Here is a 15,329-nt window from a genome sequence, read left to right as displayed (position 1 = left end):
AATTACGCATTCGCCAATAAAACCCGATTACATGACTGAGTAGCGACGGCGAGAAAATACTTATTAATAAGTGACAACAGTGCAAGGCGGAGAAAGTTGTAGAGACAGGCCATTCCCATTCAGGTTTCCGATTGGAAATTCAAATTTGGATTTTGCTTAATATTCGTAAATGAGAAGACGCGGATATGAAAGAACATCTACAAAGTACATACATGGAGACACACTGCTGAGCTAAGACCCGTCAGTATCCAAAGAACAAGAAAGAGGAGACGTACCCGGTTAACAGTAACCGACAACCGTTCAACAGGTCGTTGATACACAGCATTGTAGTTAAACAGTATGACAAAACACCCTGAAAATGCGATGACAGGGCGACTGCCGGAACAAAGCAGTTTCAGGTGCTTTCTATATCTACACCAGTAATCCGCGAGCCACCTTACGGTGTATGGCCCAGGTATTTAAGGCAGCGACACACAGGCTGCCCGGGGTAGAGGTATACAAAATAAATCCTTATAACGAAAGAACTCACAGTTTATGTTGTTGGATAAATACACAATCGATAGACACACTCCCTTCACCATTTCGTGAACAGCGCAGGGCGCATATGTGGGCGATGCCTCCTGGCGTCATTTTTTACCACTATCGAGTGGATGTTACCATATTTCTCCACGAAACGTTTCGCGAGTGTTTGATCGGAAAGTGAATCCCGATCTGAGTCTTCTGGATTTCAGTACAAGGGGTTTGATCAAGGGCATTCTTTAGAGAACCAGGGTACGAAATCTGGTAGATTTGAGACGACGGATCTACGCCGCATTAGAGGCCATAACACCTGTCACGCTTATGAACCTGTGGCGGGAAGTGGAGTGCCGCTCCGATATCTGTCGAGCTACAAGCAGTGTCCACACTGAGCCGTACCAACATGCACAAAAATGTTTGAGCTCCTGCGTACAATGTTGTACAAACAAACTTATAGACTTTAGTAGGTACTGAAATGTAAACAAATGTTTTTATATAAATCTAGCCCGAATACTCCGTAGTTTCCTTCCTTTCGCGTTCCATTCGAGAAGAATGGACAGGAAGAACTACTGAAAGGAGTGCTACTTTGTATAAGCACCAGTCTCCGATTTTCCAGTCACGTGCTATTTTACAGTAATTGACAACCAGTTTCGGCTTTTCAGCCATCGTTAGATCTAAATATTACATCAGCGAATGAGGTAACGCGTAGTGCAATTCATTTCGAGAGGTGCAACTGGGAAGCAGTGGTACACTATCTGATGAAAAGTATTCGGACACCCCCAAAAACATACGATTTTCTTATCAGGTACATTGTGCTGACACCTACTGCCACATACTCCATGTCAGCGACCTCAGTAGTCATTAGACATGGAGAGAGAGCAGAACGGGGCGCTCCGCGGAACTCACGGACTTCGAACGTGATCAGGTAATAGGATGTCACTTGTGTCAAACGTCTGTACGTGGGATTTTCACACTCCTAAACATCCCTAGGTCCACTGTTTCCGATGTGATAGTGAAGTGGAAACGTGAAGGGACACAGCACAAAAGCGTACTAACCGACCCCGTCTGTTGACTGACAGATACTGCCGACAGTTGGTCGTTATGACAGGGCGTGGGCATGGAAAATGCCCGGTTAACGTCATCTGCCAGCGTGTGTAGTGCCAACAGTAAAATTCGGAGGTGGTGGTATTATGGTGTGGTTACATGACAATAACACTCCTGTAATGGACTAGCCTGCACAGAGTCCTGGCCTGAATCCTATAGAACACCTTTTGGATGTTTTGGAACGCCGTCTTCGTGCCAGACCTCACCGACCGACATCGATACCTGCCCTCAGTGCAGCACTCCGTGAAGAATAGCTGCCATTCCCGAAGAAAGATTCCAGCACCTGATTGAAAGTAAGCCTGCGATAGTGGAAGCTGCCATAAAGGCTAAGGGTGGGGCAACACCCAGCATTACCGATAGAGGGCGCCACGAACTTTTAAGCCAGGTGTCCGGATACTATTGGTGACATAGTGCATGTTACCTGACTCTTCCTGGAATTCTCTCAGTATTTTAATATTAAACGTCTCGATGACGCATAATATCTCCCTTGTAACGACTTCCAGCGTGGTTCGTTGAGCATCTCCGTCCGCTCACGCGCTTCCTGGACGATCCGCTAGAGAAATACGTCGCTATTCTTTGTATCTTCTCTATCTTGTTATCACAGTCTTCAGTCCGAACACTGGTATAATGCAGTTCTCCACGGGAATCTATCCTGCTCAAGCATCTTCGTCTCTGCGTGAGTACAGCACCCTACATGGTTGTGAACCTGCTTAGAGTATTCACCTCTTGGTCTCCCTCTTCAGGTTTATCTCCTACTCTACCCTCTAATACCAAACTAAGGATTCCTTGGTAATTCGCAACCCAGATTATCAACCGATCCCTTCTTTAGTCAAGTACCTGTTTACCAGTTACGCAACCTACCTACCCAATCTTCAGCATTCTATTATACCATCACACATCAAAATCTTCTACTGTTTTCTTGTTTGAACTACTTGTCGACCAGGCTTCACTCCGCACAAGTCTACATTCCAAAAAAGACGTCCTAACACTTAAATTTATATTCGATGACAAATTCCTCTTTTTCAGTAATGCTTTCCCTGTTAAGGCCAGTCTGCATTTTGTATCCTCTCTACTCGACCATGTCAGTTATTTTACTGCCCAAACAGCACTTTTAATGTATATTGCGTAGTACACGATTCTTTTTTTTTTGTATTGTGAAGGTATTTTTACAGAAACAAACCGGAGTCACATACGGATTAAATCTATGTTATTACCACTTTGTAAGGAGCCACGGAAGACCACGTGTCCCTTGTACCAAAATAATTAGAAAATATTCCTCGGCCGGCAGGTGTGGCGAGCGGTTCTGGGCGCTTCAGTCTGGAAGCGTGCGATCATGACGGTCAAAGGTTCGAAACCTGCCTCGGGCATGGAGGTGTGTGATGTCCTTAGGTTAGTTAGGTTTAAGTAGATATAAGTTCTAGGGGACTGATGACCTCAGATGTTAAGTCCCATACTGCTCAGAGCCATTTGAGCCAATATTTCAACATTTGACGATTTCCCCTTGTTAAGCACTAGGAAATTAAGAATTCAGTCGCAATGTTGGTCCTATATTGCGCGATCTCTTATTTTTTCATTAACAGACAGCGCAAAACTATCGAATGTCTTTCGGAATTGTATGTTTATGAATAAGCCATCTGATAGAAGTAAATTATACACGTGTACCAGAGCAACTAGCTGCAGACATGACCAGTGCCACTGCACACGAGATCGATACAAGGTGTAATTTTTCCACTCGCTTGAATTACATTTTACCACTAACGATATTCATTTTCGATCTTTATCGGTCTAGTCAGTATCAGTAGCGTGCAATGGTATCGGCTAGAAACAGGGAAACAGTATTATTAAGGCTCGAACATGTTATTCTTATCTTAGCCATACACCACACGAGTAAATAATATCATACGGCGTTAATCACAACCGGGAATCACCGCTTTCTCCGGCCAGCACGATAAAAACGGCCCACGTTTCCTTTTTCATGCAAAATGTGCAGTTAGTCGACACTTTGTCCGAAAGTGGAAAGGAGATCGGTGGCTGATTAGCTAAAATTGTCAAATGGATATATATAGTGAATGAATGCTTGCCATCACCGATTTTTTTAATGTGCCGCTGATTTCGACGCTTTAAATATTTTTAATGCATTCGAATTGAGCCATTGTGTAAGTTCTACGAGTTATCGATAAGTATAATCTCCCCTTTTAGCCCTTGTTCGTCTGCCAGCTTTGATATTGTGCCAGTGACGTCTTACGGTCTTCTCGTACGATCATCGGACATTCTGATGATGTGCCCATAGAACAATCTTTCCTCTTTAATCAATTATGTTACTGTCTTTCTGTACAGCTCTTCATTAGATCTAAAACATAAGAGTCCAATAATTCATCTGTTGCCTAAAATATTCGTTGATATCCAGTGTTCTCTTTTGATTAACATATCGAAGCAATCGCTGCCTATTCATAATCAAATCCTTCGAAGCAAAAACGTACCGCAGCGTCTTAACTTGGCTTCAGTGCTCAGTCACTCATTACTTTAGACGTTTTTTTTCAGTCCAGTTTGCAGATCCTAAGATTGATTTGTTCCTATTCTGAGCCATTCTGTTGAATTACATCACCCAGATATATAGATGTCTTCACATGATTAATCTTAGTTTTTAAAAAAAATCATCCATTCTGGTCTATGGCTGGTGTTTGTCTCGTATTTTGTGCTGTCAAGTGAGACCTGTAACACTACTTTCTCAGCCATGTCTTGGAAGAGGTCATACAAGAATGGATGAAAACACTGAGCCACGAAAAGGGGAATGAAGAACAGTTAAGACCAGGGCCCAAACAGAAAGTGGTGTATGTTGATTGGTTGGCCTTTGCGAATGTCGTAGACATTTTGGCCAACAATATTAACTCAGCAATCAAAATGATTGCTCAGTTGACAGAGGTAGTTTGCATGTCCCGTTTAGGAAAACAAAACAGGCTACGTGACAGACATCAGCGAGGGACCAGAATGGATGAAGATTTTTAATAGTAACAATAAAATGGCTTAATATGTTAACAACAGTGTTCAGTACACCGCTTTAGCATAGCTCCCCAAAAATTCTGGGAAATTTTGTTGGTTTTCTTAGCAGAGGGTTTTTTCTTGTTTTGATGCCTGTAGTTTGATGGCTCTGAACGTGGACCGACGAATCGCGTCGTGTTTGATTGGTGTCAGGTAGGGTCACGTCCCTTGATAGATATATCAACATAGATTAGCCAAGGAGCCGCCGTATTTGTAGCCAACTGAAAACTTAGCCGCCATGTTTAGCAACGTCATGTTAAGCGATATAGTCGTCTGCTAGTACGCAATCATATGGTTTTTTTGTCATAGAATAACATTTGCTACCGCCAGTCGCGATTTTTTTTTTAATTTACTGGCCGCACGACGCGTTTCGGGAAATAATTCCCAAATATGAAGTGGCGCTTCTCGTGTACCATGTCATCTCAAGCGTGATGTTTGCGACATGCGAGCTCCTGCGTTATTCTAGTGACTAATGCCAGTGCGCGGTTTCCGTAATTACCAAAGTATCTTACCCTATAGATGCTGGCGAATTTCTGTACAACACTTTCACTTATTACATCTTTGATTGGATGACATTTAGCGGGTTTCCACCAGGAACTTCTTCTTAAATATCTATCTTTATAGAGAAAACAGACGATAGTAGCCAAATAAACATTTCAATATGTGATTCGAAGTCTTAATCATCGTTACTGTTGAGCACAATTTCAGAATGTGGTCTACAGATTTTTGTTCCAGAGCCCTGTTTTTTTCTGTGTCTTTCAGCAATTCTAATGAAATATTGGACCACAATGTTTTACCTCATATTGCGATAGGATTTTTGGTTTACTGAAAAGAGCATTTACGGGAAGGTAAAGAGCTTTTGACTACTACCTTCCGCAACTGGTGACTTATTATTCCACACATCTGCACAGTAGATGTTGCAGTTATGCTTAAGATTTACGAGTAGCCCTAAGACAAGAAGAGAGCATGTAGGTACACTGAGTAGGCCGCCACTTGTTCCCGCCTTATGCTGCTTACCCACTGTTGGGTTAGCTCGTTTTTGAAAGGAGTTCTGTACAAAAAACGACGAATAGCTTAGAAATTATATAGATGCGTAGCCCATATGCCTATCTTAGTCATTGTTTAACACATAATTTTACTTGAACAAAAGTCATGGTGCACCTCCTAATGTAGTGTCGGACTCCTTTTGCCTGGTGAAGCGCAGCAACTCGACGTGGCAATGACCAACAAGTGGTTGGAAGTCCCCTGCACACATACTGAGCCTTAATGCCCCTATAGCCGTTTGTAATTGCGAAAGTGTTGCCGGTGCAGGATTCTGTGTACGAACTGACCTGTCGATTACGTCCCATAGTCGGGCGACCTGGGTGGCGAAATCATTCGCTGGAATTGTCCAGAATTTTCTTCAAACCAATCGCGGACAATCGTGGCCCGTTCACATGGCGCAATGTCATCCAAAAAAATTCCGCTGTTGTTTGGGAACATGAAGTCCATAAATGGTGGTAAGAGGTCTCCGTGTAGCCGGACGTAACAATTTTCAGTCAATGGTCGGTACAGTTAGGCCAGAGGACCTAATCCATTCCATGTAAACACAGCTCACACCATTATGGAGCCACCGCCAGCTTGCAAAGTGCCTTGGTCGACAACATGGGTCCATGGCTTCACGGGGTCAGCACCGCACTTGAACTCTATCAGCAGATGCAGGTTTTCGAGTCTTCTAGGGTCCAACCGATATCGTCACAAGCCCGGGACAGCCGCGGCAGGCAATGTCGTGCTGTTAGCAAAGCCACTGGCGACGGTCGTATGCTGCCACAGCCTATTAACTCCAAATTCCGCCACGTACGTCGTACGCCCCACATTGATTTCTGCGGTCATTTCACGCAGTGTTGCTTGTGTTACGCCGTTGCTCTGGTTCGTTAAGTGAAGGACGTCGGCCGCTGGATTGTCCGCTGTGAGAGTTAATGCCTGAAATTTGGTATTCTCGACACACTCTTGACACTGGAGGTATCAGAACATTGAATTCCCTAACGATTTCCGTAATGGAAAGTCCCACGCAGCTAGCTCTAACTACCATTCCGCGTCCAAAGTGTATTATTTCCTGTCGTGCGGCCATAATCACGTCGGACACCTTTTCCCATGAATCACCTTAGTACAGGTGACAGCTCCGCCAACGCACTGCGCTTTTGTACCTCCTGCACGCAATACTACTGCCATCCGTATCTGTGCATACTGCTGTCTAGTGACTTTTTTTCACCTCAGTGTACAAGTTATTGCTTGGATACGCTGAGCAATTTTGATGGTGTGTATTGCAATCTCCGGAGTTCTTTGCGCCGCACTGCGAACATCTGATTCACGAGAACTCTTTATGTCGCCAGAGATTCATGTCCAACTACGTTCGAATCGAATTCAACTTCGGTACGCCAAACAGCACGCTAACCTTTGCGAAAAAGAGGCGAATAGTAAAAATATGTACTGATACTTCATTATTGCAGAAAATGACGTAAAATATTAAATACACATGTTGCAGGGCGCTTTTCCTCATTTGAGCTGCCGTTAGCCGCCTGTCGAAATGTATGATCTTAGCGAAGTTAGTATTCTGCAATTAAAATAGTTGATAGACGCTGAAGCAATTCTCTTTCGACTTATGACTGTAATTTAAATCCCATTATTTCTCGCTGAGTTGTTCGCGGTAATGGTGCGTGACGTAAGGACATGTTTTTATGCATGCACGCCGCAATTTGCAATATCCTCACGTGTGTCATGAAGCTGGAGGAGCGTGCTAAAATTTTGCGTGCTTCCACGAAACGTTTTTAAATACAATTTTGTTCCCTAGGATCGCTTTCCTGTAATTTATGTATTAAATAAAGTATGCGTGCAGAATTTTCATACAAAGGTATCGTCTGGATCTCCACTAAGCTACCGAAAAACGTAATGCTGATACACAATGTTATCACTCTTTCTTTAATTCTCGCTCTGAACTCCCGGCCGGCAGATAGCTCAGCCGTACGGCGCGTTCCGTTAACATCTGGGTGGTGTGCCTAGTAATTTTCCGGAGCTACCACGTTAATATTGGGTTAAAACTGAAATCCGCGGGCAGGTTAATCGACTGGTATGGTATCCTTTACAGGTGACGTCACTGGCCGGAATTACTCATTCTACGCGTTACATTTCCCTCCCGGCCGCAAATATCGCTTCTTCCAAACAGGAGTAACTACTTTCCCATCTATTGTGGCGACAGACATGCCACAAATCAAACCCGAGCTCTCCACGAAGCAGGTTGTCACTATGATGGTTTAGCCGCGAAGACGGACTTGCTTTCTGCACGAGTAAGTGTTATCTTCATTTCAGTGTGCGTCCGAGTGGTGGCAGGATTTTATAAACAAGAATGTAATCGAAACGGGCAACACATGTGAATCTGAGGACCTAATGTAATTATTTGAACGCAAGAAATGTGACAACAGACAAGTACGGTCACATTTATATGGTTTGTTGGGATGAGTCACAGAGTTAATCAATGAAGAATGGGGAAGTTAATAGCAACAAGCGAAGCCGGCGGCCCTTAAATTGAATTGAGTAAGTTTCGTGAAGGAGTAAGACTACAGATAGATGATGACATCTGCCGCTTCCACGAGGATGACGAAGCGAAAGGAACTGTGACCAGCTGATTATCACTGTTGACTACAAATTTTCGCGAGGTTGCACTAAATCGCGTTGCACGGCACAATAACTGGGTCAGAATTGGAAACACCCATTAAGCATACCAGAAGAGTATACATGTAAGGATAAACAGCAACCGTCTTCTCTGAAGTACAGTGCTGTTAAAACGAGAAAAACGTACAGAAAATTAACTATTCTGAAGGCTTAATAACATGTACATGAAAACAGCCAACAACTCACCTTAAATGACAGAGATAAAATCTACAACGTGACAATGGCATGCTGCAGTCGGTATTGAGCTACTGCTTCATTGGCTGTCATTATTGGATCCAAATATTATATTTTATATTCATCACTATTGTACGGCTGTCCGGACTTTAAAATAAACAAGATGAAAAGTGTCTCTTGAAGGCAAACACGCCCATTTGACCGGTTACACCTACACCGTACACTTAAAACTTGTCACACAGCTAAAACTGCACAGTAGTGAATAATATAAAATGAAAGGTTTTTTTTTAATCCAAATACCGACAGTGTAGTGGCTCAACGATTCGCGTACCAATAAAGGAGAAGGTAGTATTTCTCAGGAGAAATGATGGCAGGTTCATCACTGCGAAAGAACCAATTGCTCCGGATGGGACGTACTCCCAGCAATAAAACTCTAACGCAATTATGTGGCTCCATGGAAATTTCGTAAATTCCGTGACTCATGAAAGAAGTTCGGACAGCACTGAAGATTTCAACTGCTACGTAGCGAAAGCGTTCCATAAAATTTCAACAAAAAGAACAATAAAGAATTTGACATGCTACAAATAGTATTTCGCAAGGAAGCCATAGGTTGACGTGTTGCAGTAAGCATTGCAGCACTTGCAGTTCACGAGCATAAACAATACGTATAAACATAATTGTCAGTTTAATGTTTTATTTAGTAGAATGAAAAACAGCAAGAAAATGTCAGTTATGGACAAACATCTGATTAGGATCCCAAACAAGAAGTTGAAATAACGAAAAAGGAGACTGTTATAAACTGGAATCCCCATCCAAGAAGTCAGAGCCAAGGTTCTGTAGCAATTCAGATACAGTTCCTAGTTCGGAAGAACCACAAAAAGTTATTTTTTAAGGATTAAAAACAAACTTTATTTAAGAGCAAAAGCTGCAGAGACATGTAAAATGTTGAAAAGCAATATTCTCATTGACGTGTACAGATTTATTTATATTAATCTCTGGTGCTGTTTTCTCATGCAATAAGTGATATCAGTTTTTATTTCTACTTCAGTTACTCCTTGGTACTGAATGGGTGGGTCTCAAGTCATTTCATACTCTAAGTGATATGTAATGTGGATAATCTTGTCAAGATTCGTCAAGTCTTTTTGTTGTAACTGGATCGGTTTCTAAGAGCACTGATAATTTCTAAATTTCTAAACAAAGCGTGAAACAAAAATTTGTTCTTACAAACTGTCTCTGCCAATTAAGCTTTAAATCAATCTATTAACACTTTTACACCTATCGCCGAAATATTTATATATAAGTGGTTGAAATTCCTGAAAATATAAAATTGGTAAAGTGGCATATTTATGGACTCGGGGTTCGATCCCCGTTCGTTCGTATGATTTTTTTTTTTTTTTGTCGGAAACTTAACACTTCCGTCGCATCTCGAAAGTGTCGTTAGTGTGTAAAATGTGTAGTCATGCCACAGTAAAACTTCAGCTCCCCCAACAAAAGAGTGGGCAAGTCATTTCAAAATTAGGAGGAAGAGGACTGCACAGCGCCTCTTACAAAGCGCCATGTCTAGAATGGCATCTAGTTGGCGACGACTTTACCTTTAATGGACAGACAGCGTGGCCAGCTGTGCTACTAAAATAGTCTCTGAAATGGATAGACGCAAAAATACAATTTTCAGTAATGGAAGAAATCAGTGCTCTGACGATGTCACAGAGGTGATGAAACAAGCCTGGGTAAAACTGAAAACTTCCTGAGAGGTGAACTGTATGTGCCGGATCGGGACTCGAACCCAAGACGTTATTATTTGCTTGTAAGAAGTCGGACACTACTATCATTATGCACGTATATGCAACACCAGTCAGTGAAAGTTACGCATTCGACCTTCCTTGCATTTTTTGTAGTTTATGTGAACGTAACAAACATTAAAATATTCATCAGGAGCAAGTCCATTGTCTAATATACGTTTAATGGGTTGGCCAAACAGTTGAAGAGTTTATGATGAAAAACGCCTTGAATATGGTGAGAACATAAACATTAGGCTGTCACAACCTTTCTACGGCATTCATAATCGTCGTCTTCACCGACTCTCGACCAGATTATCAGCTTTCAGCTTAGACCTCGGGCTACGTAACAGATCACTGTTACCACGACCAAGATTTCCAGATGTGTCCAGTATCACATTCGAGCCACACCAATTTGAGTGAGTACTTTCACATCGCGTCTGACGTCCAGGGGCGAGTTTCGTACAATACAGTCAACAGAAAGTGCTGAAGCATTAAGCTTTCCATTCCGCAGCATTCTGGAAGTGTCCTATTACACCAGACGATGCAAACCACTGCGCACTGTCTTACGACTGCCGTTACATTAGGCTGAGTCGGCCAGAGTAATGATGCAGTAACGCACAAAGCGGAAGGCCTGTCTAAATATAGACCGTGGATGTCTCCAACTTACGGAAACGTGCGCGCTGAGTCAGAGCTACCAAATACCTCATTATCTGGTGTTGACAGTTCCTCAGAACGGAGAGCGGCAGGAAGTTCCTTCGCCACTCGCCACGATAGAAGAGCGCCCGGAGTGCCCCGGGCCGATAAGCGAAGGACGCGGCAAGGTGAAAAAACGCCGCGGCTTAGCGTGTCCACTTCTGGAACGCGGGGCGGAAAGATAACCGAGAAGATGTGCGGTCATGAAGTTCGCAGCTGCACACGAGATAGTTAATGACGGAACTAGGAAGACGAAACCGTAGCAACAAGCCCCAAGTCGGGTTGTGATGCGTCGTCGGAGAGGGCCAGGTTCGAATCCTAACACAACACACATGTTGTCACAATTGCACCCGTTGATGAATACACCAGCGCCTAATGAGTTCAAGTGCAAAGCGATAAAAACAAACTCTTTAACTTTAAAGCTGGCTAGATGACTGATAACATATCGCATGGATAATCGACTGTGATAAAATTCCGAAAGGCGAGACTGTGAATTTCAGATCAGTGTCTCTTTCGTGATTTCTTTAAAATAGTGTCAGCAAACGTACTAATGAGAAATATGCATGGTTCAGTTTACAGTCTCGTATGCACTCGCGGTTTAAACACAATGCAGCAGCAGTAGGGGCGTTGTCCTGTCGACCAGCAACAAAACAGCTATCGATCACACTTAACAGTTTCGAAGGCTTCATTTCAGATGGCAATTCCCTGTATGTTAACTCGCATGTGAACACTGTTTCTATTCGACAACTTATTAATGTAGGAGAAAACAATTATCTTCTTCGGGAAATCAGTTGGAAAATAGTGCACATAATAGGCAAAACACATCAGCTTATCTATTTTAGATATATCGAATTTTAGTACCCCAGGGCGCGAAAGTAGGAACTTGATTCTGTCAGAGAAAATCGCTGCTGAATGTTGCAGACTGGTTTTAGAAAAGCATCACAGCGAAAAATTATTATGACTGCTACCAGTAGGTGTCAAACTGTTACATAATAAGAAATTCTTCCCACAATAACCGGCTCTCAAACGCCTCATTCTGTATTGCAGAATTAACAGTGAGAATATTGCGATGATAAATGTCCAGCTTTGTTGCAACGAGAGTAATGGTGCACAGGACAAGGGCAAGGCGAGCTAAAAGAGAAAACAACTGAGCGCAGCTGGGATGACAGCAGGAAGTTCAAGGCCAGAATGGGCAGAGCAGACGATTGTGGGCGGAGAAGTGGTGGGGAGGGGAAGAAACTGTCAGATAAAAGGGAACTTTCCGCGTAGCGCACCATTCACTTGAATCATAATACATGACGCAGATGATATGAATTACAAAACAGCCCGATGACGAAGACCCTCGATCTTATTCATCATGCCACACTACGAAGTGTGTTAACTAACATTGTGAGGAAATAACACTGTCAAGTCACTAATTCGTGAAATTTCTGCTTTACTAGGCCGTAGTTTCGGGCTGCTGTTAATTTTGTAATTAACGCTTTACACGATGCACGTCGTTATAGGCAATCTTTCGGTTAATGTTCATAAGAAAAGGTTTCCTTTTTTTCTTTTTTGAAAAAACTCATATTTGTGCCATCAGCTGTACCAGTTGTATGTTTATTCTCTACCGGTTTCGAGTATTGTCATCTTCAGGAGAGAAATTATGTGCATCAATGGATCAAAAATACATCTCCGTAAGATATTATGACCCAATCAAGCGTACCCAATATATAATTTTTACTATATGACAATTATGTATGGTCTACATTTGATTGGATCATATGTGACAAAATGTATGTTTGTTCCATAGATGTACACCGTTTTCCTACTCGGAAGATGATTGTAATAATCGAAACCAGCAGAGAATAACCTTTAGCTGATTGCACAAATGTTTTTTTTTCTCTAATATCTAACAGCTGTAGACAGTCTCCTACGAAAAGTTTTTTTTTTTTTAATTCCATAATTTTTAAAAGTTTCTCTTGCTACGCTAAATTTCAAAGGTATAAACAGTAATCACAAGTTGTTGATTTTCATGCGACCTAGAGTTAGAATTCTGAGTTTTTTCAAGTAGGAACGATTCTTCGGTATTTTCCACATATAATGAGGAAGCAAAAGACGTTCTGCTTCCGCTGTGCGTCTTCTAACAAAGACGTAGGTATCAGAAACTGGGCACAGCTGCCCGAAACGGGGTCTGACCTGAGTAGGGGAAAGTAGCTTTAAGGAATAGACTGCCGCTGCTTCGTTTTGTCGCTTTATAAGACCCACAGCGGCGCTGAAGCGGTAGTTTTTAGGTCGTCAACGAAATGCACCGGCGATAGCGGTGGAACCGTTGGAGCATTTAAAAATCTTGCGCCCCAGCACACAAAGTTTACAGACACCGGTGAAGGCCACAGTTTCAATAATACGTTGGAAAAGCATGAACTCCGCACTAACCTGGTCTAGAACGAGATGGCACGGGCGTCGTTTTTGTTCCTGTTCAACGATATCGTTAGTTACACAAATTCACTGATCGGAGGTTGGGATATAAGAGGTCACTATACACAGCACTATTTTACTGGAAAAGAAGCTCCGAGGCGGTCGCCGCTCCATGGCCGAGGTCTGGTGAACGTCGTCTCTCTGTCCGGTCAGCGCACACTGCGTCCGAAGCAGTCGAACGAGCCAGCGGCGCGGCCACGAGGCGGTCAGGCGGGCGCGCGGCTCGCAGGAACGAACACGTCAGTCGCCGGCCGCGGCAACGCCAACACTGTCGGCCCGCGAGGCGAGGCAACGCTGCGCCGCCAGGTGGCTCTGCCGTCGCTGACAAGGCGTAGCGCGGCGCGGCTGAATCACCGGCGACCAGACCGGAGGCAGTCTCCAGCGGGGCTGCACGGCAGCGCGTCGCACCGCCGCTGACGTCACCTGCCGCTAAGTGGATGCGGCTCCCAAGGGTCCGGAAGTCCACGCCCCAGTCTCACGACGTGGGTGCTCTATTCCGTTAGAGCGGCCCTTGGCGACGTGTCGTGCCGTAGCCCAGCGCCGCACGCAGGCTGGGGTAACCAGGGCGTGCCGGAGGCACCTGTACCTAAGGTGCCCTCAGGCGTCCAGAAGAACGAAAGGAAATAAAAAAAGGGCAGTTGCGAGCAGGACTCGCGTCATGAGAATTGCCTGAATTATGTACATAAACAGTCCATTCATTCAGGGAGTCGAGATACTCAACCGTTTTTCCCTATTATCGACATTGTTACTGGCATCTATCTGGCCCATTTTCGAGAACGTTTTTAATAACATAAATATGTCATAAAGTCATGTAGGAAGCAGGCGACTATTATTATAATCGTCAGCAGTGCTCCTTTCAGACTGATTGAGTCGCAATGCTAAAAGTCAAACAACAAGCATGGAATGATTTTATTGCTCATACGACGTGTTTTAGAATTTATCCATCATCAGATACCCAGGAGCGCATACTGCACGTAGATATGGCTTTTACAGGCAACTTGAAACGCCCTGTTTACGTGCAGTAATCACTGCCGGATATCTGAGGATGGCCGGCCTGGGTGACCGAGCAGCTCTAGGCGCTACAGTCTGGAACCGTGCCACCGCTACGGTCGCAGGTTCGAATCCTGCCGTGGGCATGGATGTGTGTGATGTCCTTAGGTTAGTTATGTTTAAGTAGTTCTCAGTTCTAGGGGACTGATGACCTTAGAAGTTAAGTCCCATAGTGCTCAGAGCCATTTGAACCATTTATCTGAGGATGGAGAAGTCCCAAAACGCGTCACATGAGCAGCAAACTCTTTCCTCACCTGGTGTTTGACTTTTATTACTGCGACCCAGTCAGCCTGAATGCAGAACTACTGGTTGTTTTAGTTCCAAGTTTGACGTCGGATAACAAATGCCAGAAGCAATATTTTTGTCGTGTAATATAATTACAAATTGCTAGTTTTCCGATGTTTTCCTTGTACTTGTATTGTGAAACCTTTCTTCTTGCCAAATGTTATGATTCTACGTCAAGGGGAAGTGCCATATAGCTTCTAATGAGTGAGTTTGCGAGTATCAAAATATGTGACATAAATGACCGCATCGTTTGGTCAAATGGTTCAAATGGCTCTGAGCACTATGGGACTTAACTTCTGTGGTCATCAGTCCCCTGGAACTACTTAAACCTAACTAACCTAAGGACATCACACACATCCATGCCCACGGCAGGATTCGAACCTGCGACCGTAGCGGTCGCGTGGTTCCAGACTGTAGCGCCTAGAACCGCTCGGCCACTCCGGCCGGCGCATCTTTTGATCGCATTGACTTAAAAGCTTAACATATTTACACCAACAAAGGACTATAAACCTGAGTACGTGACAG

The 15,329-nt window shown here is 43.6% G+C and overlaps 1 protein-coding gene across 1 annotated transcript in view; it reads right to left on the bottom strand.

Moving 5' to 3' along the window:
- The window catches only part of LOC124622259 (leucine-rich repeat-containing protein 24-like), a 375,418-nt gene extending 361,694 nt beyond the window's left edge, over positions 1-13,724 (bottom strand). The window contains exon 1 of the mRNA XM_047147921.1: positions 13,428-13,724. The gene's annotated coding sequence lies outside the window, so the exon portion shown is untranslated. The remainder of the gene's footprint in view (positions 1-13,427) is intronic.
- Positions 13,725-15,329: the final 1,605 nt, after the last annotated feature.

The sequence above is a fragment of the Schistocerca americana genome, chromosome 7, assembly GCF_021461395.2.
Source record: "Schistocerca americana isolate TAMUIC-IGC-003095 chromosome 7, iqSchAmer2.1, whole genome shotgun sequence".
In the NCBI taxonomy this organism is placed as follows: Eukaryota; Metazoa; Arthropoda; class Insecta; order Orthoptera; family Acrididae; genus Schistocerca; species Schistocerca americana.
The sequence above is the reverse complement of the archived record's forward strand: the minus strand, read 5'-3'. Positions and strand labels throughout refer to the sequence as shown.